We start from the raw sequence: 17,181 nt of genomic DNA, 5'->3' as shown, positions 1-17,181 counted from the left end.
TCAGAATGCCTCTTTGACAGGCCTCTAGGGGCCTCAGTTGAGGGATCCTTGGTTCAAGGATGGGACATCCCAGCCCAGCACCGGAAGAAAGAATATGGGCATCTGGTGCTATGAAAAAGGATCACCAGAAGAAGCAATATGGGCACCTGGCGGTAGGAAATAAGATCGCCTTTTTAAAAAAAATAGAAGTAGTTTAGGTTGAACATAATGATACCAAGAACCAGTTGGTGTAAGTATTGAATATCAATTTGCATATATTGAATAATGTATGATTTGAACATAATAGTGTAAACCTGGAAAAGTATTATAAATGTCACGGGACGCCCCCCCACACACACACACAAGTCACATGGTACGGCCTGCCGCGTGCAGGGGGTTTAATGTTTGTAACCACGCCCTTTGTAATTGTATGCACCTGTATGGGGCTTAATGTCTTGTGTCTTTTGTCTATTTAAATCTCTGATAGTGTGTGTACTGTGTTGGTCATTGTTAGTCTGCTGTTTAATGTAAAATGCGTATGTAATCTTCGTTCAATGTTACTAGAGTCTGTGTTTTGTTACGTGTATGAGTCATGTCTTTCCTTCATGTTGTATATGAGTGCCACTATTGTTGTTTGTGTCTTTTGTTAATAAACGCGTCACTTCATCGAGGGAATCTGTGCATCCTGCTCCATGCCCATCAGCACTCAGGCCAGCAGATTCGTTACAATAAAAAAATTTAAATGGTTATGTAAGTGTCCTTGAAGAAAATATATAAAGGTCATGCCCACCTGACACTGTTAGACATTCTCCGGACAATGCCTCGTTTGTAACATTGAATTTAGGAAAATCTATGAACACCATTAATTGGTGGCTGTACCACAGGGATCAATTGGATTGACTGGCAACGGACCCACGCCGTCAGCAGGACAAAGCACCAGCTGACGGACAACCCAAAGCTGCACTGTTCTGTGGGTCTGAATCCACACGCGCACTACCAAAGGTATTTAAATCCCTGTTAAAACATTCTGCATAGGTGGTATTCAGACCTGGTCCACAGAGATTTGTAGTCAGGTTTTGGGGGTCTTAAGGGTGCAGACTGGGAATTGAAGGAGTGAGAATTGTTTGCTAAAAATATAAAATAACAAAAAATGGAGTAACAGTTAGAAAATCAAGTAGTAAAAGTGAAAATAGTTTCACAAAAACTTACTGTAAAGGGAAATAGTGAAAAAAAACAACAGTTGAATAAAGAAAGATAAAGTAAAGAAAAATGTGCAGTGAATAAAGAGAATAAAGAGAAATAAATAGAGCTCCAGAGAAAAAAAGCGCTGAAGAGATGAATGTTAACAGGTATGTTTGTTCCAGTTGTTTCTGTATAAATGTGACCACAACAAGTGAAGTAAAGAAAATGTGCAGAATAAAGAGAATAAAAGAATAAAAGAGAATAAAGAGAATAAAATAATAAAAGAATAAAAAGAGAATAAAGAGATTAAAAGAATAAAGAGAAGAATAGTAGATCTCGTGAGTAAAGCAGCACTAAGAGAAAAGTGTTAAATGTTTTGTCTGTAAAAACTGTGTTTGTGTTGATGTGGCCATCGCGAGTTAACAGATTACCAACAATGACGTATTGTACGACGCATACCAGCATAACAGTTTTTTCTGGGTTATAATTAAGATTATTTTGGTTTGGTCGTTTAACAAAGGAAGTGAATGGATATGCAGACAGATCTGTCTAAATGTCATTAATAATATCTCATTATAAAATGCGTGCATGCAAAACATATAGACATTGTTTTAGTAATAAATATAAAGTAAATGATAGAGGTATCGTATATAAAACTGGTAACAGTTAAAGCAGTAGCGAGCATACATATGATGGACATTTTAAAATAGCAGCAATAGGAGAAGAGTAAAGTTAAAATATACAGGATAAGAAATTTAACCAGAGCGAGTGGCGGTTAATAGTATTTTTGGAACAGTGAATATCTAATTTACCCAAGTAAGTTCTGGCTAAATCAATATTCAATAATCAATAAGCAGTTAAATCTAACAAAATAACTTAGAATCAAGTGAATAGATTTGCGACTAAAATAATCACATGGATAGCAATTTGTTAAATGAGATGCAGGGAGTGCAAATGCATTTTTGGCTTGAGAAAATATATAGAAACTCTGCAGGTGTGGCGTGTCGGAAATCGCTAGACTTAATACATGTTAAATTGTATCGGCTGACTAAGTGACATAAATTGGATGAATAAGGAATAAGGAGGATTTGGAAAAGGGCTCTGTTGGCTGCAGTTGTTGTTTAGCCAAGTGCCTGTAAGAGCAACAGTTGGAGTGGAGCGGTTGCCATGGGGACCGTTTGAACCACCGCCAGCGCTGGATGATGGGAGGCGGTGTGTAGGGTTAAAGATTTGAATAATGACAGACAAGAGACAGGTTTACTGGGATAGAGGGCTGGCTACGTCCATATTGGTGAACAGAATTAACTCATTGAGCTCAGAGAATTGGAGGCAGACACCTGTGCAGAAAGCTACAACTGTAAGAAAAAAAGTATTACTGTGATGAATTCCACAGTGTGTCCTGATTGTTTTTATTGTACAGGAGGAAAAATGTGGGAAATTTCACAAGGAAATGTTGTAGGATTTGGATTATGGATTACACTGAACCTGTTATATTTCAACTTTTAACAATACCCATTATTTTGACAACTCCAATGGAACTTTTGTAGAACAAGACCTGGTTAATCATGCACGTCTCATGCAGAAATATGATGGTGTCGTAATTCCGGATGCTCATTGGGTATGTGGGGGTAAGAGTCATGTTGATTGTGTCATTTCCTATGGTTCCTGTACCTGAAGCTGTACTTCCCACACAACGATGCTTATCATTGTGTTCAGCAACGTGAGGCACCGAAGGGTAGTTTGGATGATAAAGTATCATTGATGCTATTGGAGTTCATAGGGGGGCTTCGGATTAATTTAAGGCTAGAAATCAAATTGCTGCAGGATCTGAATCAATTCTCTGGTGGTTTACTATAAACAAAACTATTGATTGGATAAATTACATATACTATAATCAGCATCATTTTATTAATTATACTGATGCACTAACAGCAGTGGCGGTGCAATTGGAAGCTATGTCATTAATGACCTGGCAAAATCGTATAGCTCTGGATAAGTTTTTGGCCGAGAGGGGAGGTGTATGTGTTCTGTTCGGAGAATCCTGCTGTAATTTTATTCCAAATAACAGTATTAACATAATTTATAAACTGAAGTAACTGTATAACCTAAGATATTTGTGTGATAATATAAGAAACCTTCGCCATGCCCAATGGATGTTGGCCACATAAGTAAGAAAAGAATGTTACAGGGCACGCAGTTAAATTCAATAGTTCATATTAGAAATAATAAACTAAAGTCACAACATTGTTAACATTTATATAAAACAATGACACATTAAATAGAGACAGCGGGACAATAGTTCATGACAAAGTCATGAAAGGGGGGAATGAGGTGATCAAATGTTTTGAGGCAAAGGAAAGGCCAAACGTTAATCTGTATTTTCATGAGGCGATCTGTGATCTAATTAAAATAGGCTTTGAAGCTCCCTGTCACACGTGCAGAGTGGTGCAAGACTGTCTGAAAGCATAAAGATGAATAATGTTTCTGGGGTATCTTAAGGTCAGAGACCTTTTTGAGTCTATATGTGCAAAACAGAGGCTCTGATGCAGGTGGTTTCAAGGCCTCTGTATAAGTCTAAGGCAGATCACACTGGATTGTTCCCATGAGAAATAAATTCATTAGTGTTGGAAAAGATCTCTGTTTTTAAAAGACTAGAAAGCTTCCATAAACTGTAAAATATGGTCTTTAGCACTTTTCTTATAGATGATTTCAGTCTTACATCAAATAGTGAATTCCACTACATGCACAATGCTACATTTTCAGGGTGGGCGTGGCCTGGGATGATGGGAAGGTGGAGCCCAGTGTCATATCTTTTCATGGGGCCCAAAATCCCTGACGGCGCCCCTGAGTCAGCTTCAAAAGCTTCCACAACCAGCATTGCTCTAAGGGATTATTAAGAGTACACCACCCACTTTAATTAAGAGAACACCACCCATTTTAATTAAGAGTACACAACCCACTTTAATTAAGGGAACACCACCCACTTTAATGAAGAGTACACATAATTCAGCCTCTTTATAACTGAGTGAATCTTAGCTCAACCAGCTGGAGTTTTGGACACACTATTTTGTCATCGATAAGATTTTATTGGGGTCCATTTTCCTGTTGAAGAGACTCTTGGTCAGAGTCAGATGGCTCAAACATGGAGCTAAACCACACTGATCCTGCCAGCTGTTTCTCTCACACAGCAAGCAGAATCAGTGTGGTTTAGCCCAATGTCTGAGCCATCTCTCACTAACACTGGGATGTTTACATTGCCAGGGAGACACCACTATTAAACATTATGTGAACAATATGAATGTAAACATGTCACTAACATCTACACATGTGCACACAAACATATACCTGTAGGGCACTATGCTTGTTCTCATCCTAATACCTTTTCACTTATGAGGTCATACTGACCTCAGCATGCAGAAACAACAGGCGATGACCCAGGTGTTCATTAATGCAAACCACAGGCTTTATAAAGCTAGGAGTCCCTCCCCTCTTTCTGTCCACAAATATCACACACCACAAGGCAGACGAGCACTGCTGGGCATATACAGTGCCTGGCCAAAAAAAAGGTCACACACTCTAAAATTTCGTTGGACCGCCTTTAGCTTTGATTATGGCATGCATTCACTGTGGCATTGTTACCACAAGCTTCTGCAATGTCACAACATTTATTTCTGGCCAGAGTTGCATTAAATTTTCCCCAAGATATTGTATAGATGATGGGAGATTTGGACTACTGCACAAAGTCTTCTCCAGCACATCCCAAAGATTCTCAGTGGGGTTCAGGTCTGGACTCTGTGGTGGCCAATCCATGTGTGAAAATGATGTCTCATGCTCCCTGAACCACTCTCTCACAATTTGAGCCCGACGAATCCTGGAATTGTCCGTGCCGTCAGGTAAGAAAAAATCCATTGATGGAATACCCTGGTCGTTCAGTATATTCAGGTAGTCAGCTGACCTTATTCTTTGGGCACATAACATTGCTGAACCTAGACCTGACCAACGGTAGCAACCCCAGATCATAGCATTGCCCCCACAGGTTTGTACAGTAAGCACTAGGCATGATGGGTGCATCACTTCAGCCGCCTCTCTTCTTACCCCCATGCGCCCATCACTCTGGAAGAGGGTAAATGTGGACTCATCAGACCACATTACCTTCTTCCATTGCTGCAGAGTCCGATCTTTATGCTCCCTATCAAATTGAAGCTATTTTTGCCAGTTAGCCTCACTGATAAGTGGTTTTCTTAAGGCTACACAGCTGTTTAGTCCCAATCCCTTGAGTTCCCTTCACACTTATATTCAGCTTTTCTATTGTAACACGCCTAGCTCTACATGATTAGGTAACATTGACATCATCTAACACATTCAGAATTAAGACTTTATGAATGAAAGACCCAGCAGGAATAAGCAAAATGCTTTTTGCTTATTGCTTGTCACACTGAATAATGTTGCATTGCTCTTCATTTAACACAATAAATCCAAGCAATGACTAAGAATTTGCACATTATTACAAACTAATACATTTTTATTTATTGTATTTTTTGAGTTGAAGATTGTTCCATTAACTGCTCTGACCAGATGTAGCCATTTCATTATCATGAGCCCCCACCCTCTTCTTGTGCATATAATATAATCTCTGTTAATCCCCTCCTGTATAAACTGGTATTTTCAGAGACTTGCAAGTGTTTTTGGGAACTGTAGGCAGTGAGTGGAATTAGTTGAGGTTGCAGTTTCCTTGTACTTGGTTCTGCTGATGGTGTGAGGTGCTCTTTGTGCTTTCTGGTGGGTTTGGCACGCTGTAAATCTGGGTCTGCAGGAGGGTGGAGCTCGGGTGCTGGAGGGTGGGGCCTGGATGTTTGGGGGTGGAGCACCCTCTTCACACTAGGAGGGGCCACTGCTGTGCTGGTCTGGGTTTATGGACTCTTTAGACTTCTAATCTGAGACATCACATCATCCTGAGAAATCAACTATAACCTTGAGTGGAACGTATTTTTCCTAATAATGTAGCATCTAATAAATACAGAAACCGAGCAACATCTGTAAACAGGAAGGAGTCTGAGAAAAAAAGGGATCAAAAAGACAGCAAAGAAGGTTTTCACGTGTCATCAGGATCTCATGAGGATATTACCTGTGTAAGGTTGTGATTATATGAGGATATTACCTGTGAAAGGTTGTGATCAAACACATATATGAGGATATTACCTGTGCAAGGTTGTGATCATACACATATATGAGGATATTACCTGTGTAAGGTTGTGATCATATGAGGGTATTACCTGTGAAAGGTTGTGATCATACACAAATATGAGGATATTACCTGTGTAAGGATGTGATCATACACATATATGAGGATATTACCTGTGTAAGGTTGTGATTATATACATATGAGGATATTACCTGTGTAAGGTTGTGATCATACACATATACGAGGATATTATCTGTGTAAGTTTGTGATCATATGAGGGTATTACCTGTGAAAGGTTGTGATCATACACAAATATGAGGATATTACCTGTGTAAGGATGTGATCATACACATATATGAGGATATTACCTGTGAAAGGTTGTGATCATACACATATATGAGGATATTACCTGTGTAAGGTTGTGATCATATGAGGGTATTACCTGTGAAAGGTTGTGATCATATGAGGGTATTACCTGTGAAAGGTTGTGATCATAAACATATATGAGGATATTACCTGTGTAAGGTTGTCACGAAACACATATATGAGGATATTACCTGTGTAAGGTTGTGATCATACACATATATGAGGATATTACCTGTGAAAGGTTGTGATCAAACACATATATGAGGATATTACCTGTGTAAGGTTGTGTTCATACACATATATGAGGATATTATCTGTGTAAGGTTGTGATCATATGAGGGTATTACCTGTGAAAGGTTGTGATCATACACAAATATGAGGATATTACCTGTGTAAGGATGTGATCATACACATATATGAGGATATTACCTGTGTAAGGTTGTGATCATACACATATATGAGGATATTACTTGTGTAAGGTTGTGATTATATACATATGAGGATATTACCTGTGTAAGGTTGTGATCATACACATATATGAGGATATTATCTGTGTAAGTTTGTGATCATATGAGGGTATTACCTGTGAAAGGTTGTGATCATACACAAATATGAGGATATTACCTGTGTAAGGATGTGATCATACACATATATGAGGATATTACCTGTGTAAGGATGTGTTCATACACATATGTGAGGATATTACCTGTGTAAGGATGTGATCATACACATATGTGAGGATATTACCTGTGTAAGGATGTGTTCATACACATATGTGAGGATATTACCTGTGTAAGGATGTGATCATACACATATATGAGGATATTACCTGTGTAAGGATGTGATCATACACATATGTGAGGATATTACCTGTGTAAGGGTTTCCTGTGCCAGCCATATGGTAAAGGGCACCTGCTGCTTCAGAGAGGAGACCAGTAATCTGACTGGGACCAATAGAATGACATTTATACTCAACAGAGAGGAGACCAGTAATTCACCACGTTCTGACTGGGACCAGTATAATGACATTTACACTCAACAGAGAGGAGACTAGTAATTCACCACGTTCTGACTGGGACCAGTATAATGACATTTACACTCAACAGTAACTAAATTAACAAACGTGAGCTTGAGGATCTCAGTGACTGGAAACAGGTGAGTGAGACCCAAATCATTTTTCCCCAGTAAGTTCCTATAAATTCCTGCTGTAGATTATGACTAAAGCCTGTATGATTATCTATCAAGTCTTCACACATGGACAGAACACAGACCTGCTTTTAAACTATTGGAACAAAACAAGCCTTAGTTAAGTATATTTATGAGTGATACTCCATTAAAGACCAAACTGCATTACATTTATAGCACTGAAATATAATAATCATAATAAATTGTACACTAGATCATTTCCATGACACTTAACCTAACAATTATGACTGTGAGAAACCAAAAACCAAAAAACTACCTAAAATCCTCTTTAAAATAGATTACTATTAAATAAAATACCCATTATTTGAGGCATGTTAAAATAAAATAAAAATATATAATATTCTTTATTAATATTATGTGATTTAGCCCTAAAGGGCGCACATTAAAGCCGCCTCTTATCAGATGTAAACGTAGAAAGTCTGATCAGATGTGAATCAGCATGTACAACTAGTGCTCTGTAGTCTTCACACCCAAACCTGGACGCAGCGGCTCACCTGCTTCTGCAGATCCACATCACAGCACGTGTCCAGAACACCTTCAGCATCCCAATCACGTCACACGCCTCCTCGCCCTCCTCACGCGACATCACCTCTCAGCAGAATACTCTCTCTCTCTGAAGTGTAAGTGGAGGACTCCATCTTACCTGAGCTCAGTAGAACAGTCACATTCCCTACATCATCCTTACCTGAGCTCAGGAGAACAGTCACATTCCCTACATCATCCTTACCTGAGCTCAGTAGAACACTCACATTCCCTACATCATCGTTACCTGAGCTCAGGAGAACAGTCACATTCCCTACATCATCCTTACCTGAGCTCAGTAGGATACACTCCCTCTCTGAAGTTATATGGGTTGTCCATTGACTTGTCACTCTTCATGGATACACAGCTGGGTTCCGGGGAGTCTGATCTCTTACCCTGAATCAAACTAACATACACAATTAAAAAGATATTATTTTAATGCCAAAATACTAATGCGTGTATAAATGGTTCAAATATAAATTAATATGTATTTATGTCTATCTTCGCTATTTTTATTTTATGTTTTTAAATTTTTTTTACAAAGATGTTGAAGACAGTAAAGTTGTTATTATGTTTCTTGTTATTTAATAAGTGATCTTCAAGATGACCAGAGTTATACCAGAGAGCATCTTTACATTACTCCCCAGCAACTGGGATTACTGGGATTATCCAGTGGTTAAAAATGCCTTTTTTCACATTCACAATATCACTAGACTTAGGCCCATGCTCTCCAAACAAGGTGCTGCAACTCTGGTTCACACTTTCATCACATCCCACCTTGATTACTGCAACTCTCTCTTCATTGACATCCCAAACTTCAATATGTTCAAAATTTGGCTCCCAGAATTCTCTTACATGTTAAAAAATGTCAGCCCACAACACCCTGATTCTACATCAGTTACACTGGCTCCCTGTCCCTCAACACATTCAGTATAAACTCCTCCTGCTTACATTCAAAGCTCTGCATGGTCTTGCACCTCCCTACTTAGCTGAACTTCTACATCCATACTGCCCCACCCGTACACTTAGGTCTTCTGATGCAGGGTGTCTCTCCATCCCTAAGTTAAGATTGGTCTCTGTAGGGGCAGATCTTTTAGTGTCATGGCCTCAAAACTATAGAACACGTTACTACAATCTCTCCATCTTTGGTCTTCAATTTCTGCTTTCAAATCACTTAAAACATAAACATTTTAATGAGCTTTCTTCTGTTAATAGTTGATAAATTAATGTGCTAAATGTGTTAATTCATGTCTCTTTCCATGTGTATTGCTATTGTAAAGCAACATTGAATTTTAGAAATGCACTATATAAATTTAAACTTATTATTATGTTATTATTACAGTACATACTGAATACAGTATACAGTCAGCTTTAGAATACCTGCCATTGTTTTTAAATAAAGAAGCTAAGCTTTAGGGAAATATTCGTAAATGAACAGGTCTATTTTGTACTCTTGGTAAATGTACACCTGTGTTGTGAGGATGAATTAGACTGTGCATGAAGGAGACTGAAATTTATTATTTTAATAAACTATAACTATTTTTACACATCTGTAACTGCATTGTTCCAGCACAGACCCCTCCTCATAGATACCTCCATATGCTTGTGACATTGTGTGTGTGTGTGTGTGTGTGTGTGTGTGTGTGTGTGTGTGTGTGTGTGTGTGTGTCTCCCATGTATCACACTTGCAGGGTTATTCTTTACAACATCTGGAGGACTCGACTGTTTCTCTCTAAAGAGGACACCCAGGTAGCTCCTCCAGTCCCTCATTACCTTGAGACTGGGTGACTGTAACTCACTCCTGGCTGCTTCCTCCATGTGTGTCTCCAGGCCCTTACAGCTGATCCAGAATGCAGCAGTACGGCTGGTCTTAAACTTTCTGAAGTTTATACTTATATTTCATTTCTGTATTGTGTATTGTGTTTAGGTCTCAGTAGAGACAATTGTTTCAGGTAGTATCAGAGATCAAGATTATTTAAGATTATTACCTTCTGGTACTATCCAAGGGTTTTCTGAATGGACTACAAAGCACTTTTAAGAAGTTTGTCTGGATAAGGGCATCTAAAAAATGCAAGAAATATACATGTATTCAGATATCCCAAGTAAATAAGTGCACAAACCTCTTCCCACTCAGGATATGCAGGCTGGATGATCTGATTTAATCCCCTAATCCAGTGTTCCTCATTCCCAAAAATGGATGAACTGATTTAATCCAGTGTTCCTCATTCCCAGTGCTGGGAACCTGCAGCACTGCACAGTTTAGTGTTTTCCTGCTCCAACACACCTGATGCAGCTCATGAAGGGCTTCATAATGAGCTGAGTGAGTTTGAGCAGGTGGGATTGGGAGTGAGGCACACTGTCCTAAACCAGGAGATCATCAACTCTCATCAGAACACTCTCCCTCTCTGAAGTGTAAGTGGAGGACTCCATCTTACCTGAGCTCAGTAGAACAGTCACATTCCCTACATCATCCTTACCTGAGCTCAGTAGAACACTCACATTCCCTACATCATCCTTACCTGAGCTCAGTAGAATACTCACATTCCCTACATCATCCTTACCTGAGCTCAGTAGGATACACTCCCTCTCTGAACTGTAATGGAATCTCCATTGACTGGTCATTCTTCATGGATACACAGCTGGGTTCTGGGGAGTCTGATCTCTTACCCTGAATAGAACTAAAACACACAATTAAAAAAGATATTGTTTTAATGCCAAAATAGTGTTATACTGCCCAAGGCCTAACTTAAAATAGTTTCACATTTTTGGTGTATTTTCTAAAGTAATCATCTCACAAATCCAGAGTTCATTTCCACAGTGACTTTACCCTTTGAGAACTCTCTGCTCACTGTGAGGATGCAGAAGTCTCTGTGTAATTGTGGATGACCAGTTATTGTTCTGGGCTCACGTTCCAAACCTGACTTGGTTATGCAGGTTAATTCTATACAACATCTGGAGGACTCGACTGTTTCTCTCTAAAGAGGACACCCAGGTGCTCCTCCAGTCCCTCATTACCTTGAGACTGGGTGACTGTAACTCACTCCTGGCTGCTTCCTCCATGTGTGTCTCCAGGCCCTTACAGCTGATCCAGAATGCAGCAGTACGGCTGGTCTTAAACTTTCTGAAGTTTATACTTATGTTTCATTTCTGTATTTTGTATTGTGTTTAGGTCTCAGTAGAGACAATTGTTTCAGGTAGTATCAGAGATCAAGATTATTTAAGATTATTACCTTCTGGTACTATCCAAGGGTTCTCTGAATGGACAACAAAACACTTTTAAGAAGTCTGTCTGGATAAGGGCATCTACTAAAAGCAATAAATATACGTTTATTCTGATATCTCAAGTAAATAAGTGCACAAAATTCCTCCTACTCAGGATATGCAGGCTGGATGAACCGATTTAATCTTCTAATTCAGTGTTCCTCGCTCCCAGTGCTGGATGAACTGATTTAATCCCCTAATCCAGTCTTCCTCATTCCCAGTGCTGGGAACCTGCAGCACTGCACAGTTTAGTGTTTTCCTGCTCCAACACACCTGATGCAGCTCATGAAGAACTTCATAATGAGCTGAGTGAGTTTGATCAGGTGGGACTGGGAGTGAGGAACACTGTCCTAAACCAGGAGACCATCACCTCTCATCAGAATACTCTCTCTCTCTGAAGTATAAGTGGAGGACTCCATCTTACCTGAGCTCAGTAGAACAGTCACATTCCCTACATCATCCTTACCTGAGCTCAGTAGAACAGTTACATTCCCTACATCAACCTTACCTGAGCTCAGTAGAACACTCACATTCCCTACATCATCCTTACCTGAGCTCAGTAGAACAGTCACATTCCCTAAATCATCCTTACCTGAGCTCAGTAGAACACTCACATTCCCTACATCATCCTTACCTGAGCTCAGTAGGATACACTCCCTCTCTGAACTGTAATGGAATGTCCATTGACAGGTCACTCTTCATGGACACACAGCTGGGTTCCGGGGAGTCTGATCTCTTACCCTGAATCAGACTAACATATACAATTAAAAAGATATTATTTTAAGGCCAAAATACTAATGTGTGTATAAATGGTGCAAATATAAATTAATATGTATTTATGTCTATCATTGCGATTTTTATTTAATGTTTTTTAAATAATTCGTACAAAGATGTTGAAAACAGTAAATTCGTTATTATGTTTCTTGTTATTTACTAAGTGATCTTCAAGATGACCAGAGTTATACCAGAGAGCATCTTTACATTATTTTACATTACATTAAGCTGGTCTTAAACTTTCTGAAGTTTATACTTATGTTTCATCTTTGTATTGTGCATTGTGTCTCGGTCTCAGTAGAGACAACTGTTTCTGGCAGTACCTGATTTAAGATTGTTACCTGCTGGTACTATTCAAGGGTTTTGTGAATGGATATCAAAGCACTTTTAAGAGGTCTGTGTGGCTAAGAACATCTACTAAATGCAATAAATATAGATTTATTCAGATATCCCAAGTAAATAAGTGCACAAACCTATGCACTGCAAGTATGTTTATTTATGTTCTCTCACCTTTCTCCTTTCTGTGTGTGCTGTTCCCCAGAGACACTTATTTTGGAGGTCATGTCTCCTCCTACAGATTATAGCTGTACACCTGCAAACACACACATGCAGATTAATAATCAGAACACATATTCAATTACAATATTTACATTTACTGCATATGGCAGACACCCTTGTCCAGAGAGACTTACAGAAGTGATTTGTTGTGTCGCTACAAAAAACATAAATAAAGCACCTTTGTAAGTCGCTCAGGATAAGAGTGTCTGCTAAATTTTATAAATGCAAATGTAAACATCCTCATGTGAGCACAGAGAGGTTAGTGTCAAAATCACCATCAGGCTAAAGCCCTGGCTAAACTGCAAAAGAGGGCAGTAAAGATGTGTTTTTATAATAATTGCATACCGGGTCACAGACCAACTCAAAATCACTGTCACACAAATAAACAGCGCAGAACTTCATAAATTATTAGCTACATTTACATGCGCACCGTTGGTACAATACTAGTCTGACACTGTTAGTTGAACTAACACACGATCGTATAAAATCACTGTCTTAGCCAGTTCAAAACACATAGCCGAGTTGGACGTGTAAACACGTTCTGTCAGATCTACTGGTTCACAGTCCGAACTGCAGCCAAGATCTCCGTTTAACGAGTCACGACCAAGACATTCACGCGCTTTAATCAATCACGACCAAGACATTCAGGCGCTTTAATCAATCACGATCAAGACATTCACGCGCTTTAATCAATCACGACCAAGACATTCACGCGCTTTAATCAATCACGACCAAGACATTCACGCGCTTTAATCAATCACAATCAAGACATTCACGCGCTTTAACGAGTCACGATCAAGACATTCACGCGCTTTAACGAAGCACGACCAAGACATTCACGCGCTTTAACGAAGCACGACCAAGACATTCACGCTTTAGCTCGGAATGCGCCTATAAGCGAGACATTACAGTATTTTCTCGCTTAATGTTCTCAAAAGAGAAACAGAGTCATTCATGTTTTTGAAGAGCTTTGGTGTAGACAGGCACCTTTACTGACTTTATAAGTACAAAATATAGTTTATTAAAATGAGCAAATAATGCATAAAGTTTAAACCGTAATGTTACAGCACTAAAACAAACTCAAAAACGTGGGTGTAGTGAACAGTATCAGTCCAAAGTGGAAAAGAAGACAGAGGCAGGAAAAATGTGTTCTGTAAGTGCATAGTGGGTCACAGACTAACTCAATCACTGTCATACAAACAGTGTCGAAATATCACTTAATAATATTACTAATAAATATTATAAATATTACTTCTTTAGTTACACTGACATGCACACTATTGGTACAATACTAACCTCACACTGTCAGTCTAATTACGACATGATCGTGTAAACAGCACGGTCTTAGCCTGATAAAACAACTAGTCTACATCTAGTTGGACACCTAAACACTTACTGTTAGATCTACTGGCTCACAGTCCGAGACATTTGTGACACTTCCTGCAGTACGACGCCTGTTCTATTTGCGCAGTTTGTTTCTGCGTAAAGGACAAAATATAAATATATGAAGTATATAGTGCGTTTATTAGTACTTTTTATACAGTTCATGTAAACATATTGATTCGGACCAATTTCTCAGATGAGCCTAGAACGACTTTAGTTTGGTTATTCTGAATCAGACGACGTCAGTTCTATTGCTGTATTTCGCGTAAACGAAGACACCTACTGCAACAGAATAGCGGCTAAAAGCTTTACGTTTTCAGACATTAACCTTGTTAATATTCAATTCTGTTAATATTAAATTTAAGAACTTGTTCTTTGAGTAGTACAAGTTCATATAATTCTTGATTGACAGCTCAGATTCAGATACTCACCGGCTTTCTTTTCTAAAGATATTTGCATTGCGCTTCTTAAAATGGAGCACAAAAATTTCACTTTCGCGTTAAACCGGACTGAACCGGTTTTGTCAAGGATAATTGTTTTTTAGGGGCCGGACTGCTGTGACCAGTCACAACACTTTATCCAACCTTCTGCGGGAGAGAGAAATCAGAGCTACAGTATAGAACTGTATTTAAATAACACAGAATAGCGTAGAACAGTGACAGTAAATTACCAGTGGATTTGGACTGTGGGAGAATTTTGTTTGTCATAGAGCTTCTACAGCACAGCTGTTCTGAGCAGACGTTTACTTAGGTTTTCACACACACACACACACACACACACACACACACACACACACACACACACACACACACACAGAGAGAGAGAGAGAGACAGGTTATTAGTTTGTGTGTAATACCTATTCTGTGCTCACAAACTCTATATAAAATGACTATTTATTGTCATTACGTTTCGTTTCTAGCATACACTCCCCTGATATGACAGTTCAAACCATTTTGAGTGTTTGAATAAACCATTTTCAAATGGTATCTTGGGTCTCTCCTCTGCTGATCGCCATGTCCAGTTCACATGCCCAGTGATGTAGTGGTTTAAGACAGTATGTGAACGTTTAGTTTGTGCCCAGACATGTATCTGAGAAGAAGACGAGCCAAAAGACGTTAATCAGGCAGATCTGTTTACTAGTAGGTAACATCTAAGGTCAAGGTTATGATGGAGCTGTAGACATAAGTGAATGTTTTAAGGGACTTCAGACAAAAATTCTGAATAAAAGGTCAAAACACCACAAGGGACATAATCTGCATTAATCTGGTGTTGGCAAAAGTGCAAAATCAAACATCTGTTTTGTTAATTTTTTTTTTACACAGTATTGACGTGTAACTCGCAGCATTCACGGATCTCCTTTGCTCGCATGCAAAATCTACATGTGCTCACTCATATTTGCTCTGCTCTCGCTTACATTTACTTTGCTCTGCTACAAAACTGCTTGCACGTGTTTAGATATATCCTGCTCTTACACAAACTTGCTCTTCTGCACACACAAACACATACTGTACGCTCGCGAATGTTTTTGTGTTCTTGCGCACAAGAACACAATTCTTTAATTTCATTATTATTAACTGTGAATGAAAAGGAAAGTCATTCATGATCATGATACAAATGTTATTATAAAACAGTTAGAACTTTAAAATAATTGCGGCACTTTCATATACATAATATTATGTGCCATTTCACAAAACAAATATGAATGTATTTAACACATATTGTTCTTATACTGTATAATATGTATGACTCGGGAATTTGCTCAAATAGATAAAGAAATAATATTATTTGAACTTACAGTAATATGCTCTGCTATATAAAGGAAAATTACCAATCTGCTACCATTTAGTGTTAGTAACCAACTTTGGTAGAGTACAAATTCACTCATTAGCCACATTATTTACCACTAATATCTGTAGTTCTGAAATTGACCACCTTGTGGTTTCCGTTACGTCTCCTTCCTGATCAGGTTTATCAGAGGCATGACAATGGTTTTACTGCTTGATAAAAGTCAGACACTTAAAGTCAAATTGCCACTGCTGGCGTTACTGCGTCAGTGAACTGTTCCACTAAGACGCATTAATGTAATTATGACATCACAACCTAAGGAAAGTGTAAGTTATTTAAAAGCGTTCCAACACACTAAATACCTACATGATTTTCTGAAGGAGGACAAGGTGATTTTCAAGGTATAGTCCGACCAGAATTATTGGATATTCTAATAGTTTTCAGCAATAGTATCAATATTACTTGCATGATTTATTATATCATTAAATTAAGTGCGCCGTTAATTATAGAAATATCTAAAATATTTTATATTATCCGTGTATCCCCTGGATTCAGGAACGATCGTGAAAGGCCAAATTAAATCAATAGAGAAACATGATGAGTTTTTCTCAACATGGGAAATTGTTGACCAGGAACAAAACGTGGACACTAAAAGAAATGACGCAGGTATGCAATTTTACTGCCAAGCTGAAAATATAATATTTGTCTGTCTGAACATCAATCCGATCTGTTTGCTCTTTTTTTTAATCCAGACGATATCCGAGCTGCAGAAGGACAACTTTAACCTGCGCATGCGTATATGCTTCCTCAAGCATGAGGGCGGCTCGCAGAAGTGCAGCAGTTGTACAGAACAGATTTACAACGCGGCAGAGGAGCGTTTCCCAGTGGCGACGCAGCAAAACTTAGACGTGAGGAGACCCGAGTCTAGTTTTTGTAATCAGAACCGGTTAATTGAGAGGACGAGACTGGGGACACTTGTTAAT

The 17,181-nt window shown here is 38.8% G+C and overlaps 1 pseudogene; it reads right to left on the bottom strand.

Moving 5' to 3' along the window:
* LOC113567959 overlaps window positions 1-15,105 on the bottom strand; it is a 39,059-nt pseudogene extending 23,954 nt beyond the window's left edge.
* Between the last annotated feature and the right edge of the window lie 2,076 nt (window positions 15,106-17,181).

The sequence above is a fragment of the Electrophorus electricus genome, chromosome 22 (assembly GCF_013358815.1).
Source record: "Electrophorus electricus isolate fEleEle1 chromosome 22, fEleEle1.pri, whole genome shotgun sequence".
Lineage (NCBI taxonomy): Eukaryota > Metazoa > Chordata > Actinopteri > Gymnotiformes > Gymnotidae > Electrophorus > Electrophorus electricus.
Note: the sequence above shows the minus strand (reverse complement) of the source record. Positions and strands in the feature narration are given on the sequence as shown.